The sequence below is a fragment of the Protomyctophum bolini genome (genome assembly GCF_963924005.1).
Source record: "Protomyctophum bolini genome assembly, chromosome: 2".
Lineage (NCBI taxonomy): Eukaryota > Metazoa > Chordata > Actinopteri > Myctophiformes > Myctophidae > Protomyctophum > Protomyctophum bolini.
The window spans coordinates 36,622,241-36,636,130 of NC_137863.1; positions in this window are offsets into that span (position 1 = coordinate 36,622,241).

Sequence of the window (13,890 nt, forward strand, 5' to 3'; positions counted from 1 at the left end):
TACATATTAAATCCCAGTTTATAGGCATTTCAGCTCATTTTAGCCACCGTGGACACCATCTTGAAAACGATGCCTTTCCGTTTGTTCGTTTTTCGATTTCCAAAGATATGTATTCTTCTGTATTTCTGGATGGATGAATGTCTGACCTTGGCCGCCAAAAACTAATCTCATCAAGAGTTCCATGGCATTGCTGTACCGTCCCAGAAGATGGCCTCTACTGATTTTGGTGACCCATGGCCTTTCCATTAACGTTTCCATTAACGTTTGAGGACAACATTTCCACTTCCACATGAGCAATCTCATAATGAGAGGGGCAGACTGAGACATGCTGAGCGCGTATTATGGCTGAACCTGAACCCTACTGATGTCGTGGCCTTTCCATTAGTGCCCTTGCATCCCATAGAAAGCTTGCAGATTGGCTATTTTCGTACAGATTAATTTAGACAGAAAGACTTAAATTGATTCTAGCTTTCATAATTTGAAAATATTGTTGCCAAACTTGGATAAGATAAATAATGTTTGCCAGAATTGATTACAATTGGTATAACCACAGTGAGAAAGATGCCCTTTTTGGCAAAACTTGTCTTGAAACATAAAATCTGCTGAAAGCGGGGAGAAGGAGAGAGAGAGCCCAATTCGGGCAAGGATGAAGCATCACTTTCCTAACAACAGTTACACACAAATGAATGATGCCAAGTCACCTAGCTTTTCATAAAGGTGTAAAGGGAACATGAGAATGAAATAAGCCGGGCCTGGGCCATGGCACCTTGGCTGGTAATCCAGTCTGGCAGTGTGCCATGGGTTCGACAGACTCCCGATCCCGACGGCCTTCACTGCATGTCTTCCCCCCATCTCTCTCCCCATTTCCTGTCAGCCTACTGTCTGTCCCTCCCATAAAAAAATATAAAATAAAAGGCGAAAGCCAAAAAATAATAATAATAATTAAATAAGCCAAGGCCTCAGATTGTGGCAACCTTGTCAGTGAGACAGGAGCATTGGTCCTGCTTTGCTTTGCCACTGTAAGTCCCCAGTTACCGGTATTCATTTGGAGAAAACAACAATCAGGATAACTTGCTATCTTGCTATTATAGTGCTGTGGGTGTGGCCACTGCAGTCTCAGGGCTAAATTCATCATCCCACTGTATAAATTAATCCCACGTGAGAGAGAGAGAGAGAGAGAGAGACAGACAGACAGACAGCTGATAAATGGCTACTTTCTCCGGATTTGCTGACATTTTCTGCTTTTATTTATAAAGAACTAGAGAGACAGGGAGACCCCTGGTATAACACTCTATAGCAATGAAGGAAGAGAAAGAACATCCGCACACTATATTCTAGAGCTCCGAGACTTGCTATATTTAGAGGCAACAAATTGCAACGTTTCGACCTACAAGGTCTTCATCAATATTCGTCAGCAACTCTACATCTGACAAACCTCAAACCCTTAGATCTCCATATATGGATATATGTCAGAACCTGTTCCATAATGTTGATCCTTCCCCATCCATCCTTCCTTTTCGATGTCTCCCTTTTGACTGATAAATGTCCATTTAAACTCTAGACAGGCCTGCCCCAAAGTTATTAATGTAGCCGTGCCTGCAGCCGGCAAAAACTAGAGTTCTCAATAGGCCCGAAAATTAAGGCCCGGCCCTACCTGGGGCCTCATCAAATCCTGTAGACTCAAGACACTGCCCCCGCTACCACCCTTAGATCTCCATATATGGAGCTGACCTTTTCTGACATTCCATAATGTTGATCTGACCTCATCAAACCCTGTACACTCAAGACACACTCCATATATGGCCAGTACAGAATTCAAATATGTTTTTCTGACCCCCCCCCCCCCCCCCATGCAAAGCGCCAGCGCTCACCAGGCAGTCTGCTGTCACCCAGGCGGATGCGCACACGGCGCGACCTCGCCCTTTAGGGTTGATCCTAGCGACTAGCGCACACCCTACCCCCCTCAAAAAAGGTCTACCCATGAGTACATTTTTCAGACTTAGAAGAATATGAAACACAACAGATGAGCATAAATCAATCTGTGGAAATGAAACAAAGCTTTTTTTCAAAGGGGGCTATATCCCAGCTGTTGATTGGGTGGAGCAGGCTTTTACCTCTGCCCTGCAAAAGTCCCGATCTGATCTACTCAGTGTAAAACAGCATATACCGGTAAGCATTTTTCTGTAACCTATACACATTCACCATTCATATCATATCAGGGTCAGTATTTAAGAAACATTGGCACCTTTTACAATCTGAGAACTATCACACATTTTCATTACATGCGCTTCCACTCACGTGCAGGTTTATAAATTACGTTGTCCCTGTGGCCTTGAATATATAACTTAAACAGCGTATTAGTGAACACAAAACCACTATTCGCAGAGATGTCAGGGATTACCCTGTAGCCATACATGTTAATGACATGAAACATGACATCTCCTCTCTTTTGTCGGCATTGCACGAGGCGGCTCCTCTGCCACCGAGTATGGCAAGCCGGTGGTTCGATTAAAAGTTAAAACGGCTTGCCATAACCTAGAGGGGGTAACCATGACCACCTTTTAAAGAGAAGGGAGGCATATTGGATTTTCACCCTCCATACTCTAGCATCTAGCCCAGCTGTGGTTTTCAACCCTTTTCATATCACGGCCCATTATTTATTCAGCATTTGAGCCACGGACCACCATTTGATAACGTGTAGCCTCTCAGACCCAAAACTAAAGAATATTTTGTCAGCAATTCCGTGCTGTTGGCCAACATTGATCAAAAAACAATTATACATTCTCTAATATGTAGACTTATTGTAAATGAAGCAATGCAGATGTTTAACAATATTTAACTCTTGAGAGCGTAAAATGAAACCAAATGGGACCATTTGGTTTCATTTTACGCCCTCAAGAGTGAAATATCTAATAAGGGTCCCTTTGGTTACCAACTCGGGGACCACCTGGAACCTCATCAAGGACCACTGGTGGTCCCCGGCCCGGACCACTGGTCCAAAACTAGTGCTCTAGCCCCAAAAGGCCTAAATGACAAATTATTATTAAAAGTGATATTTTAAGATTATTTGTGTCATCTTTGATACAATATGTTCTGTTAGCATAATAGTAGGCTGAATGTGATTGACATGAGTGTATGAGCTTGTGAAAGACAGAATGTAAAAAATAAACACATTTAAAAAACTGCAGGGTATTTTTCATTTGTGTCATACCATTTATATAAGTCAACAATTGAGCTCCAAGCATGCTGTGTAAATCTAGTCTCAACAGGAGGGCTCTCCCCATGGATCAACCATGATGAGAACAGAGAAGCTAAACACTTTCCAACTGCAATTAAAGAACACTCCATCAATAAATGATGAATGTCAAGCACAGCATGATGTTGGACTTGCAAGAAGAGTGCCCCGCATTAATTCATGGCCCCAGCAGGGTCGGGAAACATGGGGTACAGAGGAAAAGGCGAGAGGATGTCAGTGGACCACAGTTGCAAATGTCACCACCTCCTCCCCTTTGAAGGCTTCTTGGAATATCGGGATAGATATCTAAGATGCTTCTGCAGCTGTCATTAACTAAGCCATCCGTTGACATTTGGGCATCATGGGCAGCCTGCCCTGCTAGCCCCAGAAGTATTATTATTATTATATGGGGGACATGGGACATAGGACATAGGACACTTCTACAAGCAGTGGTGTCATGGTGATTTTGACACCTAGTTAACCTAGACCACTGCATACTTGGTGCGTCTTGGAAACTCTGGTGACGTGAGGTTGGTTAGGTGCGTCTTCTCTTGAATCTAGGGGGATGCTTTCTATAGCGTGCACACAGTCACCATTCCGTTCTGTCCCTGCGCGTGCACGTCAAAATATTACTGCGTTCTGCGAGCATGACACCACTGTCTACAAGCCAATGGCACAGTAAACAGAATGACATACATAAATTGCTGTGACTGCCCCAGAATAATAGAGTGCACTACCCTAGCAGAACCCTGACCTCGGTAGAGCAAACAAGGTCACAATATTTGTTATTTGGTCAACACTCAGCAATGTTTAAGTCAATGACGGCCAAACAGCTGTTTTAAAGGGCCTTTGTATAATTTCTCTGTGGCTTCCCCATTAGTCAATTTTTGTGGCAAATCAGTGGTGCTTTTCTGGTGTTGTGACTGGGTAGCCACGGGTGATTTTGAAACCGCAGCATGGATTAGTTTTTAGCCGTCACGCATGACAGGAGCCACGGGTGATTTTTAACCCGCAGCATGGGTGATTTTTAACCTGCAGCATGGGTGATTTTTAACCTGCAGCATGGGTGATTTTTAACCTGCAGCATGGGTGATTTTTAACCTGCAGCATGGGTGATTTTTAACCTGCAGCATGGGTGATTTTTAACCAGCAGCATGGGTGATTTTTAACCAGCAGCATGGGTGATTTTTAACCAGCAGCATGGGTGATTTTTAACCTGCAGCATGGGTGATTTTTAACCTGCAGCATGGGTGATTTTTAACCTGCAGCATGGGTGATTTTTAACCAGCAGCATGGGTGATTTTTAACCAGCAGCATGGGTGATTTTTAACCAGCAGCATGGGTGATTTTTAACCAGCAGCATGGGTGATTTTTAACCCGCAGCATGGGTTTGTCTGACTAATGACTGTAGGACTGTTGGTATGTCTAACCAAAGTATGCCCCCCAGATTTAGTGACTGGCGTGTAGAGAGCACAAACTTATAGTATGTCGACATACTGTAAATAAATGCTTTATTTCTCAAATGTATATAGCACTTTTCTGAGCACCCAAAGACACTTCACATGGGGGCAAGATAAAGCAACAAATGAAAACAACTTTTCAAGCAAAATAATCACACTTGTGTGAGGCTCTTATCATCATACATCATCATACATCACATTCTGTGCTCAGCCAATCAAAGCAAATCGATTCCGTGCTATACAGACAGACATACACGCAAAAAACACTAAAGGCTAAGGAATAAAATCAATAAAAACAGTGGAAGCTAGGGAAAGCGATATTTGGAGGTTTGGTGGGTGAGGCATCTCTGAGCGTTTTGGGGAGTGCATTCCACACTAGCCTCACGTTGCGATACCAATATACCACGGGGCATATGCATACGCAATAGGGGTGAACTGTGGCTGCGCCAGGCTACATTCCACACAGGGTTGGGGCAGCAACAGCAAAAGCTCTGTCGCCCCAGGGACGATATTTGGTCTTGGGGGACCTCAAGGAGGTTTGCGTCACCAGACCTGAGGGAGTGGGAGGGGACATGACGTTTGAGGAGATCGCAGAGATAATGCCTTGACAGAGTCCGTTTTGACTTTCGTTGAGGGTGAGAGAAGACACACAATGCACGCAAGGTTATTAGTGTCTGTCCATACAGAGTGCCCTATTGTTGACATGCGCGCTATTGTTGACTTGGGTCGGTCTATAATATACAATTAACTATTCTAGATGGCCTGCCCTCCCAGAATGCAATGCTGTGTTTCGAGACGGAAATGAAGATGGGAGCTGTCAAAATAGTAGCCTCGATGATATGCAACACTGTAGTGACATGTGAAACTGAAGGCTTTTGACAAAATAAATGAGAAACTAACTTGGTCAACTATTTTACATTACATGTATTTGCATTTTGTTTTGTTTTTAAAGAGAGAGAATAAGAGAGAATAAGAACAATAAGAACTTTGTCAAGGCCTCATAATTGTAAAACAGCAGCGTTTATTTTAAGCTATAGTTATCAGGCTGTCAACAAAACCACTGCCTGGGATTTCAAGATCATGCAATACACAACTGAAGAGGCTCAGAAAAGGAACTATAAATATGATCATGTGCAATGGTCTGTATAGGTCGCGTCTGTAAACGGCCAAATTGTCACCAAATGGAAGCATAGAAGAAGATAAATTATACACAACTATCAGAGCTATCTGAACTATCTGTTCTCCGTGGTAATTCCGTTGACTTCGCCAGAACACCACGGCCGCGGATTCTGTTCGGGCCTGATCACCGACGAGTAAAGCGGTGATTCGAACGATGATATGTTTCTATGTGATCTATCCATGCCGTTCCGTGTTTACATTTACAACTCAAGGAGCCGGTGGAAGTGGCTTCCTCTTTCAGAAAGAGGGGGGCTAGGAGCAGTGTAGGAAAAGCATTGCTCTCTGTTGCCAAAGGTCGCCAGGGGTACTGTTCTCCGACTGCGTTGTTGCGCAGTCGTGCGCATGTCTTAAACAGCCACGTTTGTCGGACTGTTGGTATCTCACACGTCCCCTTGAGAATAATGCATTCATTAGCAGGGAAGACAAATTTATCCTGTGTGCGTTGATTAATTCAATGCACAGCAGGTGTGTAGTCACACCTTGCTCTGAGTCCAATTAGTTTGTCCCAGACCAGGTGTGACTGCTTAAATCAGCCATCCTCCAACCTCCAACTAGAAGCCATGATAAGGAGGCTTTCTGGTCGTGCAGACATGTGCGAGGCGAGATTAACACATTTATTAAGGTGATTGTTACAGAGCCTTTCTTATGTGTATTGTAGTGAAATCATTCTGAAAAACACGGCAGACTTGGGAGCTTAAATTCTAATTCTAATTTATTAACATTGAGGCAAGTTATGCCTGCTCAACCCACTAACATACTACTGTATATCATGGCTGCGATCTGAAAGCTTGGTTGCCTTCATGCTGCACCATTTCAACTCACTAATCTTTTTACTAAGTGGTTGTCACTATTTGCGTGAGTCAGCTGACATTTAGGTGGTAGATGCTCCAAACTACTTTGCACATGCTTTTAATGAGAATATGTTTTGTTTATAAAAGGTGCACCATCTGGTCCATCCTGTTCTTTGGTCATGCTTTAGTGAAGTGGAAGCCCCTACTGTAAGTGTCTGTTTGACACATGCTGTGCATGGTTCTTTGATCTTGTGCATATTCTGGATTTAACCATGACATGATCCCTTATTTCCCATCTGGAAAGCTATTAAGCTCCAGTTCACACGACTGCATAGCCTACTATTCGTGAAATTCCTCTGAGCAAAGTGCCAAGTGATTATACTTAACCAGATATGAAAGATTTAGATGGAGAAGCATGGTAAGAGGATATTTGGGCCTTTTACAGTGCAGTTATGTTGCTACAGTCAATTGGTGGTTGAAGCAAGTCAATTCAATATTGATATAACAGACTAGATTGTCAAAAACATTAGTTGTAGCAAGAGAAAACAATACAATATTCTGAAGAAGGAAATGAAACGTGTGTGAGTGAGTGAGTGAGTGAGTGAGTGTGTGCGTGCGTGCACAAGTATGTATAAATTAATCAGCCACACAGAGCGTCAACCGATGACATTATCACAAAACATCCATTCAAATTCATGCCTTTAGCAATTTCCTATGCATCTACAGTACATTAAATAATTTCAGTTGTACTGTACACAACTTAAATGATTATAATTGCTGTTGAGTTATTGCGAACGCAGTGAGCACTTACTATGAGACCTAGCAGATCATGTCTGTGTGTCTGTCTGTCTGTCTGTCTGTCTGTCTGTCCCGCTATCCAAATATGGAGTGTGTTGCATCAGCAATCACTCAGCTCCATATATGGGCACAAAAGGGGCCAGGTCCACTCAGCTCCATATATGGGCACAAAAGGGGCCAGTGATTTGTTTGTTGTGGACCTGGCCCCTTTTGTGCCTATGGAGCTGAGTGGACCTGGCCCCTTTTGGTTATTCTAATTGTTATTGCAATTCACGATCTGCGTTCGCTTCCCGCGTTCGCGCGTCTTACTCGTACTATACTGCCTCTAGGTGCAGTAGTAATATATAAAAATATATAGTGCAGTAATACATTGTATGCCAACATTTATATAATAGCATTTTCAGTGTCGACTAGTAGTGCTTTAGAGCCCTTTGTAGCCTCAGCATAGGTTTATGTCCAGGCTGTAAAACAGCAAACGGACAAAAAAAAAGCATTGTGTAGTGGGAAGTGAATGTTGAAAATCCCCCAGGCCTAATGTTTTGTTTGTGTGTGTGTGTGTGTGTGTGTGTGTGTGTGTGTGTGCACTGCAGGTCACAGGGACTTTCTTCCCTGTGAGCTGTCACACACACTAGTCAGTGACAAACAGCCCATGTTCCCCTGTCATGTACTGTGCATGCTTCTCCTGGTGGCAATAAGACACCTGACTGAAGCATTGCAGACATAGATGTCCACAGTGTGAGAACAGGAGGAATATTGGATGGACAGTCGTAAACACCTACTGTACATCAGTAACTGGGAGGAAGGAAGGTTGGTCCATGTACATTACACACAGGCACGTAGCCAGCAACATGCCTCACTCACTCTACAGCTGCTGGTCATCATCAATCAATATCAAAGTTTTTACGCACCCGTTGAAATTATAAAAAGACAAAAAGACAGTTTTCTGAAAAACCGTATGTTTCTGTATCAGTGGTGCATCTGAAAATATGTTGTTCCAGGGACCTCCCCAGAAGCAAAGATTTGAGTTAAAATGTTCACTCTGTAATAATATATATTCAAAGATTTGAGGCACAAGTTTTTGAGGCACAAGTTCATAGCGCGGCACAGTGCCGCGCTATGAACTTGTGCCTCAAAAACTATGAGCTTGTAGATCTGCTATTTTTCAATAGCTAAAGTATAACAATGCTTTAAATCACCAAAAGGGGTTCCCGCCCAAAAGGGGTTAAGACATGGGCGGGGCATGCATGCGTTTTCACCTGCTGTTCATTCCTGATTAATGAAATAACGACATGGTATGATGGATGTACAATATTTAGATTTAATTTCCAATTCAGATTATTATCAGTTTATTATCTAGAATAGAAATTATTTTTGTAGGAAAGTATACATTTCCTCTTTATCAATTGTATTAACTGCACTGCATCGAACTGTGATATTCAACTGAGCTTTCTTTTTGCCTCAAATTTTCTTTTTTGGTATAAAAAAAAAAAAATTGCAATGGAGCTATCCAGCCGCCATGTTGCAGCTCCAACTGCTTATTTTCGGTCCAATTCTACTATACCTGTTAAACATGGAGAAATAAATAGTGCCCCCCCCCCCCCGGGTGAGAAAGATAGGGGAGGAGCTGGGAGGACATGGGGCGGATAGACTGTGACTCACCAGTCCACAGGCTGAATTCACAGAGCTTAATTATTCAGTAGACGCCAGTCCACAAAAAATACACTGAATGTTAAGTTCTGTTTTTAGGTGTAATTGAGGTCAGAAAATAAAGAAAAAAAATTGAAATTGTGGATGTCATGAGACCTTTAACATAATATGGAGTAACATTAAAACAACTAAAACTGACTGACAAATAGTACAAGTAAGACGCGCGGACGCGGGAAGCGAACACAGCTCCTAAATTGCAACAACAATTAGAATAAATAAATACAAATTTAACGATTATTCTTTTCCTTTTGTGTGTGTGTGTGTGTGTGTGTGTGTGTGTGTGTGTGTGTGTGTGTGTGTGTGACAGATATTCAGACAGTTTTGCCTAGCTTCCATAGCAAGCTGATCAGTGAATTCGCAACTATACTATAATGCTGGGCTGCTGCAGGTGTACAGGCCTAGTGGGGGAAACAGACACACTCTTTCCCAGTGCCCACAGGCCACGGGCGCTTCCATGTTGTCCCTGATTAGATGTGCTACCTGCACGACTAATCTCTATCTAGGTCTCTTTTAAAACCAAAAGTTAGTCACACTTACGTAAGTGTTTGGTGTGGATTGAAAATTTGCAACAGGAACAAAAAGGAGAGTAAAGCGTAGTTTCTTGTAAAACTGTGATGTGACAATAACGCTGGACACATGATGGATGAGCCTTCACACTCACAGGATGACAGAAACAGACAAAAAGAGCGAGGGAAAACAGGATTAGTAATGCCTGATTTATACTTTGTGTCACACACATTGAAAAGTATACACCAGGCGTAATGCACAATGCAAAACATAGGGAAATATTCGATGCAAAAAATATACAGTATATCTATCTAACTAAAAATGCACCAAGTCTCTGTGTTCGTCTGTAATCCACGTAACTCGAGAACCGTTAGCCCCACTGACTTAAAATTCAACACACTCGTTCCACCCCACCACAGGGTGTGCAGTGCCCGTTGTCGAGTCGGTCTGACCCACAGTTGTCCAGAACCGCCCCAAAAGGCCTCTGCCCGGGCTCTGGACCCGGCCCCTGCCCAGGGTCCATATATGGAGCTGGCCTGTTCTGACCTCACAACACTCCATATTTGGGCATGGCTGACACAGAACTCCATATATAGGGATAAAGGGACACAGTACAGAGAGACATCATTCTGACGTCGGGCATAAAAGGGACACAGACATAATATCTGGGTGGGGCATCCATTTCCAACTTGCATCGTTCCAAGTAGGCCGGTGCCCGTTGGGCACTGTAGTAGAGGCCCCACGGGCACCTCTCTATATACTTATTGAGGACGCCAGTATAAAGGAAGGGGTTATAGGTGAATGGGAGGTCTGCCATTCTGCACCGCAATGTATTTGTCCTCAAAAAAAAAAAAGAGGACAGAATTGGCACCAAATTGGTGCCACCCGTTATAAGTGGCAGATAGAGAAATTAGGTATGCACGATTAATCTGTAGCATAAAAATGCCATATCGGTATCTGAATGGTCTCAAAATAATACAGATTATTTAATCGGTTAATTATAATTTTTTAATTATTAAATTTAATTTGTGTACTCATCTCATTCAGTAGTCATTCAGTTGTGAAAACAGACACTTGGAAAAGAGTATAGGCTATTTATTGATTGATTGATTGAATACTTTATTAACAAGCTAGGAGCCCAGGCTTGTTTCCATCGTGGTCCTCTGTATAATATCGGAATCGGTCAGAATCGATATCGGCAGATATGACCCTGCAAATAATCGGTCATAATTTCATAATCGTGCACCCCTAAGAGAAATGTCATCAGACATTGCGCAACACTCATAATGCGATTTCCCCCTTCTCCTCATCATGATATGGTATGATATAGTAGCCTACTTTACTGTCAGTTCACACTGAAATTTGTCTTGCGACCCAGCAGCCATGTATGCAGAACACATACAGTGCAGTGTCCAGCAAAACGGAGTCTTCTTTGTGCCACAACAACTGAGATGGGAGGGACGCCTCCATAAATCTGAGCTTTTTTTTTTTGGTGCACTCACAATGCACTCAACCAAAAACAACGCATTCTGTAAAAGAAAGAAACAATATCGTCATATCACTATAACTAGTATTAATAATACTAAAGCTAGGCCTACACATGTCAGACAGCAGTGATTTCACTCCCAACATTTGCCAATACAGCAAATAATATGGATGTACCGGTATCCCAAGCATTAAAATATTGAAATTAACGTGTGCATCAGACATAGACGTCAAGATCTCCTGACCCAAGGGCGTCTTGCTGTGACAGAATGAGTCTAAAGCTTGGCTGAAATCACACTAGTGTAAAGAGAAACACCACTCACACATGCATGCACGCACACTCCTCACTGCCTGAGGATGAGTTGGTGTCTAACCAGAGCTCTTAACTGTGTCATCTCCCAGCATGAGGGAGAGCAGGAGAGAAAAAGGCAGGGAGAGGGAAAGAGAGAGAGAGAGAGAGAGAGAGAAGAAAGTAAGCGAGTGAGTGAGTGAGTGAGTGAGTGAGTGAGTGAGTGAGTGAGTGAGTGAGTGAGTGAGTGAGTGAGTGAGTGAGTGAGTGAGTGAGCGAGCGTGCATGCGTGCGAGAAAGAGAGAGGGGGGGTGAGATAGAAACAAGAAGTAATTTATATACTATACAAAATATCAATTATGACTGTGGTGACAGTCTGAAAGCACGGTGGTTGGCGGCCAGACTCGAGCGGCTCGCCAACTGGGATTCAACGAGGGCCTTATTAATGTGAGAATGGGCTGATTTCCGGGGACCCCACCCCGCGCCGACGCATTGTGCATACAAGACGATCACACAAATTGCGCGTGTGTGCGGACTGCGGACTTCACAACACACACATACAATACATTAACATCAGCCATCAGTACGCTTTAAAAACCAACAATGCAGGACATTCGCTTCCACACAAGTTGACAATTAAGCCGTTTACATGCGCTGTAGGCTCTTAAATGCTGTAACAATACTCACTGTTGGCAAATCAAATACATTTACTGCACAGCTTAGCTAACATTAGTGTCCCCCTCACTTTATGGAACCATAGCACGAACTGCATAGTAGACCGTGCTATTGTTCATCCTATGGTTCCATAAAGACACTCTCTCTCTCCACCTGGGTCCTGTGGTTCCATTCCCGATGGGGGCGTTCTCTCCTCCGCGTCATCAGTGCCCATACCCGAGGTGGGGTTGGTGAAAGGGCCTTTCTGTGTGGAGTTTGCATGTTCTCCCCGTGTCCCCTAGGGTAGGTACCCTCACAAACAACATGCAGTAATCCTGGTCTCTAAACTGCCTCCCCCTGGCCAGCCGGGAAAGGAACTGGTTGGAATAACGTGTTCCTTCCAAGTGCTACGTCCCCAAGCAGCTTGGACTCCTCATGCATAGTAGGAAGCATGAGGTCAGTCCGCTGGCCCCCCAGGTTGGCAGAGGAAGTGTAGCACTCAGGATTATATTAGATAATTGACACTGGGTGAAAAAATGGGTTCTCTCTCTCTCTCTCTCTCTCTCTCAAGTCACAAACGGAAATAACAACTTCTCTTGTTCTGTCAACTCTGTCATGTTGTTCGCCACTTGAGTGTGCCACATCAACCTCTAAGTGCCCCCTAGACTCGTCAGATGCTACACACGCCTCCTTACCCTTGCCAACTGTCAGTGCAAATGAAATGGTTGGTTGATCGTGCATAGGGTTCGGATTACGCCATGTTGCAAGAGAGAAGCTCTACTTGGTCGTTTGCAGCTCTGCTATTAAGAGAAGTGTTTATGTGGTGATCAACAGGGTTTAGCTTTGCCCTCAGACACCTGCGTTTGTATATTTCCCACCACATAATACGGTTGACTTCTGAATATGGTGTCAGATGGCTGTGTAGCCAGAATATTCTCTGCCTTCATTCTTTGATACAAAATACAAAAATAGTAATATTGGCCTGTATAGAAAGCTGTCAGAGAGTGCAGATCTCGCATGGAGCACATGAATATAGTGTTCTGAAATCGCTAGACACAACCATAAACAAACAGGCCAGTTGTCCATGCTACAAAACAGAAAAATGATAATGTGTGGTGACGTGTTCTGAACAGTCCAGCAAGGCAACTGCGATGCCTTGGCCTTGCAGTTGATGGCAGTACAAGGTTCTCATCCGTGGCAGTGATGCAAATGGTGCCTCTCTATACTATAGGCTCATATACTCTCTAGGACACTAAAAGAGGCATTTGCTGTGCCTTCTTCACCACATGGCAAGGTGAGTTTCTCAGTATATCACTATCCTCTCGTTTCTGTGCTGATGAAGCTCATGGCTGGCTGGATGGATGGATGGTTGGATGGATGGATGGATGTGATAAGTGCATGCAGCTACTTTTCAACAGTTCTTTATTTATTTTACACTATTGAAAGTGCTTGAAAAATGCTTCATCTGCCATTTCGGAGCACAAAATCCATTTACTTTTTTGCTGCCTCCCAGCACTGCAAATTGGTTGGTGCCATCGGGCACTCTCCCAATGCAATAGTCTATAATCTGGCCCAGATCATTAATTAATTATTTTTTTAACCTCAATGCGGCTCTCAGAAATTGCATCTACTGTACATACGCTGAAAGTGAGTGATGTTTTTTAATGTTGATGGCCAACACATCTACATCTAATGCACTAATATACTGTAGACATTTGATGTGGTCAGTGCTGGTCTGTGGCTCAATTAGTTTGACTTGTCTCACTCAATATACTGTAGATAGCA